Genomic DNA, 14,712 nt, shown 5'->3' with positions numbered 1-14,712 from the left:
GAAGGCAACATCTTCCTCATTGGGTGGAGCTTGAGCAGATACGCAGATAGGCAGATAGACAGACACACAGACAGATAGAGAGATAGATGATAGACAGATAGATATAGGCATAGAGTAGTCCCCCACAATGACACATCTTCCAACTAGACCACACCTGCTCCAACAAGGCCGCACCTCCTAATAGTGCCGTTCCCCATGGGGCAAGCATTCACACACATGAGTCTATGGGGACCATTCCAAACCTCCAAAGTCTGTAAGGAGTCACTCAGTGGTGTGACTGAGACTTTGTGCTGAATGATGATCCTCTAAGGCCACCAGATGGAGACATGTTTTTTTTTTTTGTTTTTGTTTTTGTTTTTGTTTTTTTAATCTATGGAGACTTGCTCATGTTTAAATTGGGGTTCTGATTGGTTATTATCTGTTCCATGTGAGCTAATTGGTTGGGAATAAAATGGAGAGCCTAAAAAAAAAAAGAAATCACTAACCTGAGGGTTAGGAGGAAAATTTCAAAGAAAAAAGATACAAAACATAAAAAGAATAAGGATAGCAACAAAAGTTTAAAGTTAATGAGACAGAAAATGAAGAAACCCAGAAACTCAAAGAAACAAATGTCAGCCGGGTGGGCATGGTGGTGCATACACCTGTAATCCCAGCACTCGGGAGGCAGAGGCAGGTGGATCTCTGTGAGTTCCAGGCCAGCCTGCTCTACAAAGTGAGTCCAGGACAGCCAAGGCTACACAGAAAAACTGTAGAGAGAGAGAGAGAGAGAGAGAGAGAGAGAGAGAGAGAGAGAGAGAGAGAGAAAGAAAGAAAGAAAGAAAGAAAGAAAGAAAGAAAGAAAGAAAGAAAGAAAGAAAGAAAGAGGTCAGATTATCCAAAAGCCAATACAAGTGACAGAGTTCTTACAAAAGAAGTAGTTTTGTCATCCAGACAAAGGAAGGGATATTAGGATTGGAGAGGGGGGAAAAAAAGCATTCTTAGAAAGAGAGATGTTAAAGTGAAGACTTTATACTAATAACATTGAAAATTAAACAAAATGAATAACTTTATGGAAAAACATTAACTGCTAAAAAGAAGAAAAATCATTAACGGACCCAGAAGGATATTATTTTAGTCAATATTGTACAGGCATACTCAGCCATGCACAAATTCATCACTGAACATCACCAACAATCAATTAGACAAAGCAGTTCTATTGAAGATGTATTGCAACAGCAAAAATATATCTAAGCCATTTCAGAATAAATCTAACAAAAGATATAAAACCTTAACAAAGGACATAAAGAAGAGCTATGTAATATACTCCCTGCTTAGGAAAAAAGACTTGGTGCATAAAAATGATAATTCTCCCCAAATCATTCTATAAATTCAATGTGCTTCTAATCTAAATCCTCAAAGAACGTTTCACATAACTTGACAAGGTGATCTTCAAGTGTGAATAAGAGAGTAAAGAGCAAAAAGTGACCAGAGTCTTAAATTTAATACCATTATTATCATTATGTGGTGATGTTTTGTTTTTGTTTTGATTCTGAGTGAAAATCTCACTATAACCCAGGCTGACCTCAAGCTCACAGGAATCCTCCTGCCTCTGCCTCCCAAGTACTCTGATTACACCTGTGAGCTACCACATTTGGGTTGAGAGTTTTAAGTATTTAGGGTAGAGCCATCCTTTAAGAAAGATGGCTATGAACTATACATAAATGGTGCAGATAAGGACAAAGAAACCATGCTAGAAACAGCCCAACAAGGGGAGAACGTTGGCATGTGTCCAAAATAACACCATAGTCAGTGGGAAATAATTCAGGGGCCACAGGCCACACTCTCAGATTAAACCTCTTTCCCTAGAGGTTAGAGGCACAAATGAGGCTCTGTGGCAAAAACCATAGCCTATTTTATAATCAAGACAGAGAAAGACTGTCAAATGTAAAACCGAAACACAGTCCAGCATAAAGATGCTGGAATTGACTGTATTAAAATAGACGCTGTGCTGTGGGTGTAGCTCAGCGATAGAGCGTCTCCCAGCCATTTGGAAAGGTTCGGGAGTGTTCAGTAGCTGAACCCATGCTTAGCATGAACAAGACCCTAGGTTCAGTCCCCATCGCAGAGAATTGAAAACATGTTTGCTCCTCATATATAATGGACATTATATATTATATATTATATATACATTAGTTTCCAAAACATATACAGAAGCTTTGCAACTTACTAATGAAAGTATAAGCAATCCAAAATAAAAATAAAGCCAGGTATGGCAGCATGTGCCTGCAATCTAGCATTTAGGAAGCTGGGGCAAGCTGGGAGTTCAAGGCCAACTGAGCTAGCTAGAGAGACCTTGCTTCAAAAACACATATATAATAATAATAATAATAATAATAATAATAATAATAATAATAATAATCGTAATAAACAACAAGAAAATTCTGCATCTCTGGGGAGTATAAATACCCCAAAATATGGCACCTTAGCATACTGTCTTTTCAGCTGAAGGAAGTTGAGGGAAAACACACAAACACACACACAGAGACACAGACAGAGGGAGAGAGGGAGAAACCAAGCTTTCTGTCCTCTCTCTTTTCTCACTGGAACTATGTGACCTACCACCCCTGAACTCTCATCAGAGAGCTCTCATCAGTGTCCTCTTCCTGGCTGCCAAGAAGAACCTGAGCAAAGTCTGCCAGGTCCCCAGTTCATCACCCCCAAACCACCCCCTCCTTCCCACAGTCACACTTCTACACAACTGCACGTAAAAATAGCTCTTCCTGGTCTGTTTGGGACTTCATATCTGAAAGCGACTGCCTTGTGTGAAGCTTAAATAAACGTGTTATACTTTTCTCTTGCTCGTCTACCCTCTGCGCCAGCAGTCTCAGCCAGGACCCCTTTTCTCTCATGTTTGTCTTTTTTTCTTTTTCTTTTTTCTTCTGGGGACAAGAACAAATAAAGTGGTGTATTCAAGCACTTGACTGTAAGCAAGACATTAATATCAACTATTTGCCATGGTGGCTCACACCGGAATCCCGGCATTCAGGAGGCTAGAGCAGGAGGCGAACCGTGAATTCATGGGCGACCTAATTTACATAGCAATTTCGGGCCAGCCAGGGCTACACGGTAAGACTCTGCCTCAAAAATAAATAGGGAAGGCCAGCAACTTGTCTCCACAGACAAAGGTGCTGTCAGCCAAGCCTGTCAACCTGAGTTCACTCACCCACGGTGGAAGGAGAGAACTGATCCCTCAGAGGTCGACCTGCACGAACAGCCACGCAGATACATACGATACATACACACAAACGAACACTCATAAGCAAACAAGCAAGCAAACTTACCTCTACATGTTTCAACATAGTGAATCTCAAACACAGTTTGAGATTTTGAGTTTTTTTTAAAAAGCAAGCTGCAGAAGTATTCAATATGACAACTTAAAACCCTTAGCACCATATGCTAAATTATACAAATAATTTATATAATGATGATGAATATTATCTTATACCTACTGTTAAGAGTTAAATATGGGGGTGGGGTGGAGAGGTGACTCCATGGTTAAGAACACTTGCTGCTCTTGCAAATGACCTGGGTTCGGTTCCCAGCACCCCCATGGCAACTCAAAGCCTTCTGTAACTCCAGTTCCAGGGGATCCAACACCCTCTTCTGGACTCCACAGGCACCAGGCACACATGTAGCAAACATACAGGCATACAGACAAAAACACTCAGACACATAAAATTTAAAAATACATGTGCTTTCTAAAGATTTAAACGGAACACCAAAGCTGGAAAGTTAGTGGATCAGCAGCACCCAGAGCTAGGACTCTGGACACATGGTGAGGTCACGGCCCTGGTGAATGTATTAATGAGACTAGTTTCATTATCGGGTTTGTCCTAACTACAAGTTCAGGCTCCTTCCTTTTCCTGTTTCTCTTACCACCTTGCCTGCCACGGCCATACTAGGTCATTACCGATGCCAGCATCTCAACCTTGGACCTCCCGGGTTCCCAGCTGCAGGAAATAAACGTCTTTTCTTTATAAGCTGTCTAACCCCCTGCAATCTGCTATAAAGCACAAGGCAGACAGAGACAGCTAGAGTATCTTTAGAATCGAAAAGTTGTTCTTTGTCCTTGTGCAGATGCCATTCATGCACCACCCGTTCCAACGTGTGCACAGATCTCGTCCACGGAGCCTCCAAGTGAAGGGCAACAGTTAAGCTCTTTACCAAGCCCTCTAACTCTCTCTCCCACTCACGACCGTCACACCAAGTTTAGCCTTTGCCGCCCACTTCGCCTTCACTGTAGGAAGGGCCTCCACTTTGAGTGTCATTTCATTAAGTTTCTAAAGCATCGAGCCTACATCCCCAAATTGACTCCTGTCTGGGGGACTAGAAGTGGCTCATCAATGCATAATGTACTTTGTCAGAAAAAAAAAAAAAAATCCCTCCATGCGATGTGTATTTCCTCCTTGTTGTGCTTGGGGGAATCAATGTCGGAAGTCTGACAGCCCCTTGATTATGGCTGCTGGCGTGGCATTGCCTGACTCGTGGGCAGTGTTTGCCACTTGTGACCTACCGTCTTGCCCTTGATTTGGATGACATTTCCTTCCCACTTCCCCGCCTTACTGGGGACTGAGACCTCAGCAGGCATCCACTAAAGTCTCTCTCTCTCTTTTTCTTCTCTATCCCTCCCTTCCTCTGAAAAACCTACTAAGATTTGCAAGACAGTAAAGCAACAAACTGATAAAACAGCTCAGAGAGGAACTGTAGACAGTGTCACCTCTGCTCATGGGGACAGGAAGCATCACTGATCCAGAGGAAGTGCATGTGAGGCGATGTCCAGCCCTCACCTTCTCTTTCTCTGTGAAAGGTCTTCTTAGGCCCCAGTTCAAACGCTCCAGCGCTGCCCAGTGGGAAAACACATCCAGACTTTCTGCAGAGCAGGGTCGGGTTTCCCTACTGCAGGGCCGACACCCCTTGAGATGGCTGGCAAAGAGGCCAGTCTCAGACTGTCTGACCTGGCCAAGCCTGCAGGAGAGAATTCTCTCGCCTCCCTGCTGAGTCTGGGTAAGGAGGAACTATTGCTTGTTTAGCGAGATTTGACCTTAAGACTTCACAGAAAAAGAAGATGCAAGGGGGTCACCAGGAAGAAAGTGCCCTTTTAGAATTTTTACTATCTGTCCTGCAAAGGGCTAAGCCGAAGCCAGCCAGCGAAGGGAGCCGTAATTTGAATGTATTTTTCTCCTGAGAATCAGCTCAGTTGCGCCGTTCTCCATCATACTAAGGTCTTACCTCAGATAAAAAATATTGTGCCTCTGAAAATAAAACTTGGGGGCAAGAGAGGTTGGGGACCTAGAAGGATTATGGCTTTAAAACTCCAAAGCCTTTTCCTCTTAAGCACAAATTCCAATTAACATTTAAAGAACACTCCAGTTCCAATCCTTCCTAAAACCAAACTCGGAGAGACAGCCCCAGTGCTACAAGAGATACACCCCTAGGCAGTACGAAAGGGATTAGCAGCAAGCCCGAGAAAAATCTCTGTGGTGACAAACTGCACCAGCGCCTTCACCTTTAAGCCCCGGTGGCTACAAACGGCGGTGCGGTAGGACACAGGCACCTTCTGAGTGTCAATGAAACACGTCTTCTCCCTGACTTTCTCAGGGTACCACTCGGGCAGCCGGAACCTCGACGCTGGCCCCCAGGCTTAAGGATGCCTGCCTGATCTTGTCTCAGAACATGTTCCTGCTGTGACTGTCCGTGGCCTGCAGCGCATCTGCATAATCGGCGGAGAAAGGATTCCATTACCAGCCAGGAGCTCGCCCCATCCAGGGACTGGAAACTGTGTTTTCCAATCTGCGCCCCGAGATGGAAGTGTCATCGTGTGGAATGAAACGGCGTGGATTACAGTCCTGTATGCTCATGAGGCCCTGTTTGCAGCCAGCCCGACTCGGCCCCGATTTCTAAATTGGTTTTTGAACTCCTGCCTGTAAGGCTGAAAGGCACGATGTATTTATTCAAGGAGAGCGCCGTGGAGGGGAAGCAGGTGACCCGGCCTTCCACCATCACTTCTCCCAAACTGCTGTTCATTAAGCAGGTTCCGTCTCATGAACCGTGAATCATTTCGGTTTTAAGTACTCTTTTATTTCCTTTAAATTTATCTAAAACTTTATTGGATCCCTCCAGCACAGTCCTGACAGACAGCCCGCAGTACATTTTCAACCTTCCCAGCGGAGAAGCATAAAACATTTAAAATCTATATTTGAACTGACAACAGCAGCGCCGTGTTTGAATTAGAAACAGATTAGACATAATTGAAGATAAAGAGAGGGTGCAAGCAGAACTCCCACTTCGCTGGAGTGGGCTTTAAATTATCAGATTCACCCAGAGTACATTACCAAGAAACATTGAATTGTTATCTTTAGACAGCCTTTTCTAAGAATTTACAATTTCTCAGTTCAGTGAAGCCTAGCGCCAGCTTGTTATCAGAACAAAAAACGAAAAATCTCTCGGTTCAGGGCACACAACCGACCTCACCTCAAAAAGTACGCATTTCTCTCTGATAACAGACAGTTCACCGGACAGCCGGACGGGCGCTTCTTGGACAGCCATTTCCGGTGCTTCCTCTTCCCAGGTAACCCCTGAGCGGGCTGCGGACATGCAGTGTTTACCAATAGGGTTCCCTGCCAGGCCCCACCTCCACTCCTTAATTAAACACCACAGTCTCTCTCTCTCCCACACCCAGAGACAGCACACACACACACACCATTCCCACGTGTGTGCTTCTTTTTTTGCTTTGCCAGAGCCGTCCTCATTAGTAATGTAGCTGAATTCATTATGCAAAGCAAATCGACAAAATTTAATTAATGAAAGTTAAACAAATTAAGTTTGGATACAACCGCATATTGTGTTTTTTTGTTTGGGCTTCTTTGTTTTTATACAAAAAAATATCAGACTTTGGGGCGGGAGAAAAAACAGATTTTAACACAACAAGAAAAACACTTCTGTTGAGAAGCGAGCTACTGAGGGCTGGCAAGATGGCTCATTAGATTGTCACTTGCCACCAAGCCTGAGTTGGATACCACAAGGACCTACACAGTGGAAGAAGAGAAGCTATTCCATAAAGCTGTCCTCTGACCTTCACACACACACACACACACACACACACACACACACACACACACACGCACACACGTGTACAAACGGCTTAAGGAAGCGAAACACTTGCAAATGAACCTATCTAGAGTCCCATCCTCTTAAATATACTTTTTACTCGTTTTTAATGTAGTTTACAAATAATCTCATGAAACGTCAAACCTCCAATTTCCTTTAAAAAATTTTTTTAAAAATAAGGAAAAGAAAGGCTGCAGGCGTGGCTGGGTAGTAGCGTTTATCTAGCTTGAGTTAAGCACTGCAATCAGTCCATCCATCCATCAAGTAAATGAAGACGTTATTTTGAAAATATCGAGAGTCTAGGTTGACCACAAAAACCTCAGAGAGCTTTCATATAAGCCAAAGTTTGGATTATACTCTTCAACCTAAAGCTCTGCAGTGTGGCAAGGCAATGTTTACAAGCAGCTAGCTAGCAATGTGTTGTCCTCTCTCCTCTCCCCCACCCTGCGCTCTCTCTCTCTCTCTCCTCTCTCCTCGGCCCTGCTCTCTCTCTCCCCTCATCTCTCCCACCCTGTTCTCTCTTTTTCTCTTCCCCCTCCTCTCTCCTACCCTGCTCTCTCACTCTACCCTCCTCCACCTCTCTTTCATCATGCCAGACTTAAAGGGAACCCAAGGCATTTTGGAAAACTGCCTCCTGACAACCATGAAACCTAGCACATAGTAGGTACGTGAGCCCTGGCACTGAGATTGTTGACTTTCTTGCACCTCTTCTGTTCAGTGTTAGTGTGCCCCGCCCTTTGCCTAATGGACATTTTCATTTTGTTTTCTGTTACTTTTGTTCTCTGGGGAAAAAAAAATTATTATTATTTTTTTTTTTTTGAGAAAGCTTTGAAATTAAGTAGCAGATTTAAATCTGGGAAGATCTTCAAGATGCAAGGGTTAGGCAATCCTTGTGCCATGTGCCACTGCCCGCCCGCGTGTGCACACTGTGAGGACAATACTTTAGAATCATGTACTTTTGTCTTTTTTATTTTGGTTTTTTTTTTTTTTGAGACAGGATTTCTCTGTGTAGCCATGGCTGTCCTAGAGCTCACTCTGTAGACCAGGCTGGCCTCAGACTCACTGTGATCCACCTGCCTCTGCTTCCTAAGTGCTGGGATTAACGGTGTGTGCCCTCATCGCCCTGCTAATCATGTAATACTTTTTTTTTTAAAGATTTATTTATTATTTATATAGCATTCTGCCTGCACACCAGATCTCACTATAGATGGTTATAAGCCACCAAGTGGTTGCTGGGAATCGAACTCAGGACCTTTGAAAGAACAATAAGTGTTTTTACACTCTGAGCCATCTCTCCAGCCCCTCATGTAATTCTTAGAAGTCAGCCTCCTTGGGTAGGAAAAAACAAAAAATTTACACTGAAATGTCTTATCTTATCTTATCTTATCTTATCTTATCTTATCTTATCTTATCTTATCTTATGTGCTTGGGTGTTTTGCTTGCATGTATATTTGTGCACTACCAACAATTTGCCTGTGCCCACAGAGGCCAGAAGAGGGCATTGGGTCCCCTGAAACTGGAGTTACAGACTGTTGTTAGCCACTCTATGGATGTGGGAATGAAACCCAGGTCCTTTAGAAGAACAGCCAGTGCTATTTGTCCCTGAACCATCTCTCCAGCCCCTACACTGAAATATTACTGTTCGGCCTTTGACCAGCTGAGTGACCAAAGGCAACTCATAGACTTCACAGTCTCCTGTCCTAGCAACATACGCCCCTGCACAGCTGTCTCAGATGCTTACATATTTATTTACTGTGGATGAATGTTTTGTCTGCATGTACATATACGTGCTAAGCGTGTCTAGTGCCTGCAGAGATTGGAAGAGAGCGCCAGAGTAATGGACAGTTTTGAGCCACCATGTGAGTTCGAGGAACCCAACCTGGGTCTGCAAGAGCAGCTAGTGTCCTAAACATCAAGTCATCACCTTTTTCCCGTCCTCGACCCAAACATTTAAATGAGGTCAGTTCCATTAAAAGCTCAGCACTGTATAAACTCAAAACTGCTCAGACAGATCAGCTACAAACCTTCTTGAATTGGCTCCATTCAGCCACATTAAGCTATCCAAGGGACAGGAGTAGAAACCTCAAGGGAAGCTGCTCCTCGCATAGCATAGACTTGACAAGCAGGACCAGAAGAGGCCACAGTGGAGGTCAGGGGTCTAGGGATTCTCAGGAAAGAAATCATGCAGTCTGACACAAAATCGCAGAGACCGGGGATTCCCACTGATCCCTCCTACCACAGAACCATGAGAACCTGTGGTGCCAGAGGCATCTGAGGACATCACCTAACTCGATGCAGCTGTGCCAGCAATCCATTCCATAAATACTCCTTTGATTTTTTTTTTAATTTTCTGTTCTTTAATCTGCACGCTTGCATATATGTCTTACGATGGTTTTGGTTGTCAGTAAGTTACTCAGTTAGGGTTTAAGGTTGCTATGTATGTTTCTTTTCCCAGTCTAAAACACGGTATACCTTTTGTCCATTTTTCATATACTCCCTCTCTCATGCTATACCTCTTTCATCCTTACCCTCCTCTTCTGACCTCTTGATTATAACAATATCTGTAGTGTTGTATTGGGCAATTAATATTTACTATTGGTATATCTTTTAGTAATACTGCGGTTAATCCTAAACAGCTGTATACCCAAATCACCACACAGACACTAGGATTCATTTAGTTAACCTAGAACACAATTCTGGGCAATAGTTACTCCATCCTAAACCTCCAAGCTGCATAGTTCTTACCATTCAGATTCACCCATTATACTTGCTTTTAGTGATATCTTAGGTCCGGTTCATTTCTCCAAGTCGTTCCAAGACCTCTCCTCCAGCTTCTCTCTCCCAGCTTCTCTCCTGCTGCTCCTTCTCCTCCTCTGCCTCCCACTCCTTCGTGCCCTCCTCTTCCTTCCTCTCCTCCCACTCTGAACCAGGATGCCCCACCCTATCCTCTCCATTGCTCAACATTGTGGCTGGTTGTTTTGATTAACATTTTAGAGAACAAATGGTGGCCTGTTTACACAAACTTGAGACAGGTGATGCTTAGAATAAGAATCATAATGCAATGTCCGGATTGAAACCAGAGAGTGGGGGAGAGAAATCAGCCTCTGAATGAACAAGGGTAAGGTGTATACATTCCAAAAGAACATTATACCAGCTCTGTAGCTTTAACAATTTCTCAGCTCCATAGACTATAACACAGCCCACCTTTGCCCTCCCAGCTGCTTTACCCACTGCAACTTTTCTTCCTTTTGAAAGTTGTTCTAATCTTTATCCTTACCCCCACCCGCCTGCTTCCTCCTACCCCTGATCTTACTGGCTAAAATCTGAGTGTGCTCTACACTATCGGTGAGTATGTGATTCTCTTCCAAGAGTTATTGAAGTCAAAGGAGCCGCTGTGGTTAACAGGCTATGATATCCAGCAGCTGAGCTTGTTCCCACACTTACTATCTACTGAGAGACTAATAGAGAGTCCTCATCAGCCACCCTACGTGCTGGACTGAGAAGTTGTTTTCTAAGCTACCCATCTCAGCTCTACCACCGTCAAGTCCCACTTGAGTAGCGCAAATTCTTCAAATGAAATAGTATAGCTAATTTAAACAAACAAACAACCCCCCCCCCAAAAAAAAAAAAAAAACAAGCAATGAAATCCCAACCCAGGGCCATAAGAAGCACGGAAACAGTAATTCCTGTAGAAATTACCAGCCCAAACTAATGGCATTTAGTGAGAGTATGTTAGATGAAATCCAAGGCAGAGAACTCAAAAGAATAATTATAAAGATGCCAGAAGAAATGAAGAAAATAAGTTCCTGAAAGCAGAAACAGCTACCTGAAAGAAGGCAAGAAAGAGGAATTCCACAAAAACATAGAAATACTAAAAAAAAAAAAAAAAAATCTGAAATGCTGCAAATAAAAATATAGACAAATAAAAATCTCTATGGAAAGTCTCACTGGTCAAACAGATCAAGAACAAGACAAAATACATCAGAGCTTGAAGACAAGATGGAGGAACTGGAATGGCCAAACAAGGACAAAGATAAATTTATAAGAAAGTACCAGTAAGGATTCCAAGAAATACATGTCTGAAAAAATTATATCTACAGGCTATAGACATAGAACAAGAAGAATTCCATTCTAAAAACATAGAAAACATTTCCAATTGGATCCTAACTTACCCAGAGGCAGGAAGATAAATGCCAAACATAACACAAGAGATATTTAGAACACCAAACAGACAAGACCAGAAAAAACAAACTCCCTTTATCATATGGAACAAGAAAAGTCTATTAAAAGCAGCAAGAGAGAAACAACAAGTCACCTACAAAGGCAGGCCCATCAGAATAACTGCTGATCATTCCACTGAAGCTAAAAGCCAGAAGGGCTTGGAATGGCCTATTTCAGGTTCTGAAAGACGATGGCCGCCAATCCAAACTACTAACGTAGTTCTTACACCAGACACAAAGCAAGTATCAACAAACAGAGGAAAATGAAATAATAATTTGATTGTATCTGAACCCCATGGAATAAGAGTACCAAATAACAAAGAAAACAGCCAAGCTGGTGGAGAATAAACACATACTGCTAAATGACAGATGCATCCCTTAAGAAATCAAGAAAGAGGTTTTAATTCATAGACTCAAAAGAAAATGAAAATACAACATGCCAAAAGCCTATGGAATATATTGAAAACTAAGAGGAACATTTATAGCTCACTTATAGCCTGCATTAGGAAACAAGAAAAATCTCAAACAAATGATACAACTTAGGGCCTTGGAAGAAGAAAAAGACAAACTCAAGATCAGTACCTGGAAAGAAATCATTAAGATCAGGACATGAATTAATGAACTGGAAAAAACTACAATATCACATATAGAAAGAACCAACAAAACAAAGAGTTGTTTCTTTGAAAATATAAGACCAACAAACCCTTAAATTAACTGAAAGAGAGAAAAGATTCAAAGCAATAAATTTAGAGATGAAATGGGAGCCATTACAACAGATACCAATGAAATTTAGAAAATCATTAAGTCTTACCTTGAAAAATATATTTTAATAAATTAAAAGTTTATATTAATAAACTTGGTACATACATACATAAAATTGATACATACAACCCACCAAAATTAAACTAAGATAAGATTTTAAGGTTTTTAAAATAGATCTATCCAGATGGTTGTATCAGGAATTAAAATTCTTCCAACTTAAAAAAAAAAAAAATCCAAATCCAGATCCAGTAGGAGTCACTGGTGAATTTTAACAGATTTTAAAGAAGAATTGATGTCAATGCTTCTTAAACTCTCCCATAAAATATAAAAGAATATTTCCAAGCTTTTTTATGAGGTTAGTATTACCCTGATACCAAAAGCAAATAAAAGCACACAAGAAAGAAAGAAGGAAAGGAAGGAAGGAAAGAAAGAAAGAAAAGAAAAAATTACAGGCCCCAGCAAAATACTTCTAACAGAATTCAAGAACACTTCAGAAAGATCATTCACCATGATCAATATAGGTTTAGTCTATGGATGCAGGGATGGTTCAACATAAATCAAAATATTACAAATGTGATGAGTGGACTCGAGAGCAGAAATCATATGCTCATCTTGATGCATACAGAAAAGGTTTCTGGAACAACATCATGTTTCTTCATTTTGAAAGCATTGATAGTGCAAGGAATATAAGTCAATGCAATGGAAGATAATGTGGGGCAGACCCACAGCCAACATTATATTCCCCGGGGGAAAACTGAAAACGTTCCTACGAAAATTGAGCTAGGGTGTGCACTTTAGCCTCCCTGACTCAGTGCAGTACTGGAAGTCTTAGCAAGAACGATAAAACAAAAGAAGCAAGTACAAAGATACAAAGAAGAAAGAACTTAAAGTATCCCATTGGCAGATGATGCATTCGGCACATGAGGCCCTAAAAACTCCATCAGAAAATTATTAGAAATAATAAATATTTTCAAGTGGATATTGTCAAAAGCCAATAACCTTCCTATGCACCAATGGCAAAGAAAGGAAACAATTAATTCCATTTACAATAGCCTGTGCGTTAGGAACTTGGAAAACCTTAACAAGGATATAAGGAAAGATTTCTACAAAGAAAACTCTAAAACACTCAAGACTGTTATTAAGGAAGACACTAGAAGATGAAAAACTTTGTTTGTTTCTTGACACAGTGTTTCTCTGTATAATAGCCCTGGCTGTCCTGGACTGTCCAGGCTGTCCTTGAACCCATGAAGATCCGCCTGCCTCTGCCTCTCGAGTGCTGGGATTAAAGGCAAGTGCCACCATGCTGGATATGAAGAGATTTCTAATACCCTTAGGGATCAGAAGACTCAATATGGTGAAAATGGGCAGATTCAATGCAGTCCCCCAAACAAAATTCCGGTGGCCTTCCTCCCATAAATTTATATATTCCAAGGCTCAGGGAACATTCTGTAAAAAAATAGACAGAAAAAAAAATGTAGGATCCAGAGGCTTAGAGAGCAGTGCTGGGAATTCTGTCTTTGGGACATGGCATGGCCGTTGCACTCTCAGGAACCCACGGAAGCTGTGCTACCTGCACGAGACCTTCGTGAGGTGAAGCCAGTCAACATTCCAGCATCAATGGGAGAAGGGCTCCTGAAGAGCTGAAGAGCTGTTGGCAGCTCATGGCGACTGAGAACGGAGACTCCTCTCTGCTGGAAAGGCAGCACTAGTTGGGCTCAGGGGGGGAAACGTTTCGGTGGAAAGGGGACTTGCTGCAGGAGAGTCTGAGGGAGGGGGTATGATCGAGATACATTGCATGCATGTACGCATGTGTGAATGATATTGCCAAAACCAAAAATGATTATTTTAAAGGAAATTCATTTTTATTAGTTTTAAGTGTGTGTGTGTGTGTGTGTGTGTGTGTGTGTGTGTGTGTGTGTGTTTACAGATCTGAGGCTGGAGGCATCAGATGTCCTGGAACTGGAGTTTCAAGCAGTTGAGAGCTGTTCAACATGGTTGCTAGATCTGAACCCAGGTCCTCTGGGGGGAGGGAAAGTATGTATTCTTAACCATTGAGCCATATTCTCAGCCCCAAATATTCTTTAAAGGGGGCAGGGGCAATGGAAAGGCCTCAGCACTGGCTACTCTTCCAGAGGACCCAAGTTTGATTCCCAGCACCCGTATCTGTAATCCTAGCTCCAGAAAAGCCAATGCCTCCTCCGACCTTGATACACAGGAACACATGCAGGCAAAACAGCCATGCACAGGAAAGAAAAAGAAAAAGTAAACCAGCAAAAGAAGACTTCCCCAACACTGGGGGTGGGAGGGACAAAAAAACGTGTTCAGATAATTCGAATCTCTCAATGTTCATAAAGACAAAAGTTGATTTTATATTCTCAAATTTCTTTGCATAATATCAAAGTGACTATGGAACAAAAATAAGACATTGTAAATTAATTACTTATTTTTATCACTTATTATTCTTATTACACTAATATAATAGTCTATCATAATACAAGTGATTTCATGAACATTGCTTATAACGTGGTGAAAACTCACATATCATAACCTTTTCTCTTCAGGGAGTTTGACAGGTTAACTGACT

At 41.9% G+C, this 14,712-nt stretch overlaps 1 long non-coding RNA gene across 1 annotated transcript in view; it reads right to left on the bottom strand.

Moving 5' to 3' along the window:
* Positions 1-6,653, bottom strand: part of LOC129671560 (uncharacterized) — an 8,004-nt gene extending 1,351 nt beyond the window's left edge. Inside the window, exon 1 of the long non-coding RNA XR_008719362.1 lies at positions 6,511-6,653. This is a non-coding gene — a long non-coding RNA (uncharacterized LOC129671560). The remainder of the gene's footprint in view (positions 1-6,510) is intronic.
* Positions 6,654-14,712: the final 8,059 nt, after the last annotated feature.

Source organism: Psammomys obesus, unplaced genomic scaffold (assembly GCF_907164565.1).
Source record: "Psammomys obesus unplaced genomic scaffold, mPsaObe1.curated_primary_1811, whole genome shotgun sequence".
Classification (NCBI taxonomy): Eukaryota; Metazoa; Chordata; class Mammalia; order Rodentia; family Muridae; genus Psammomys; species Psammomys obesus.
The sequence above is the reverse complement of the archived record's forward strand: the minus strand, read 5'-3'. Positions and strand labels throughout refer to the sequence as shown.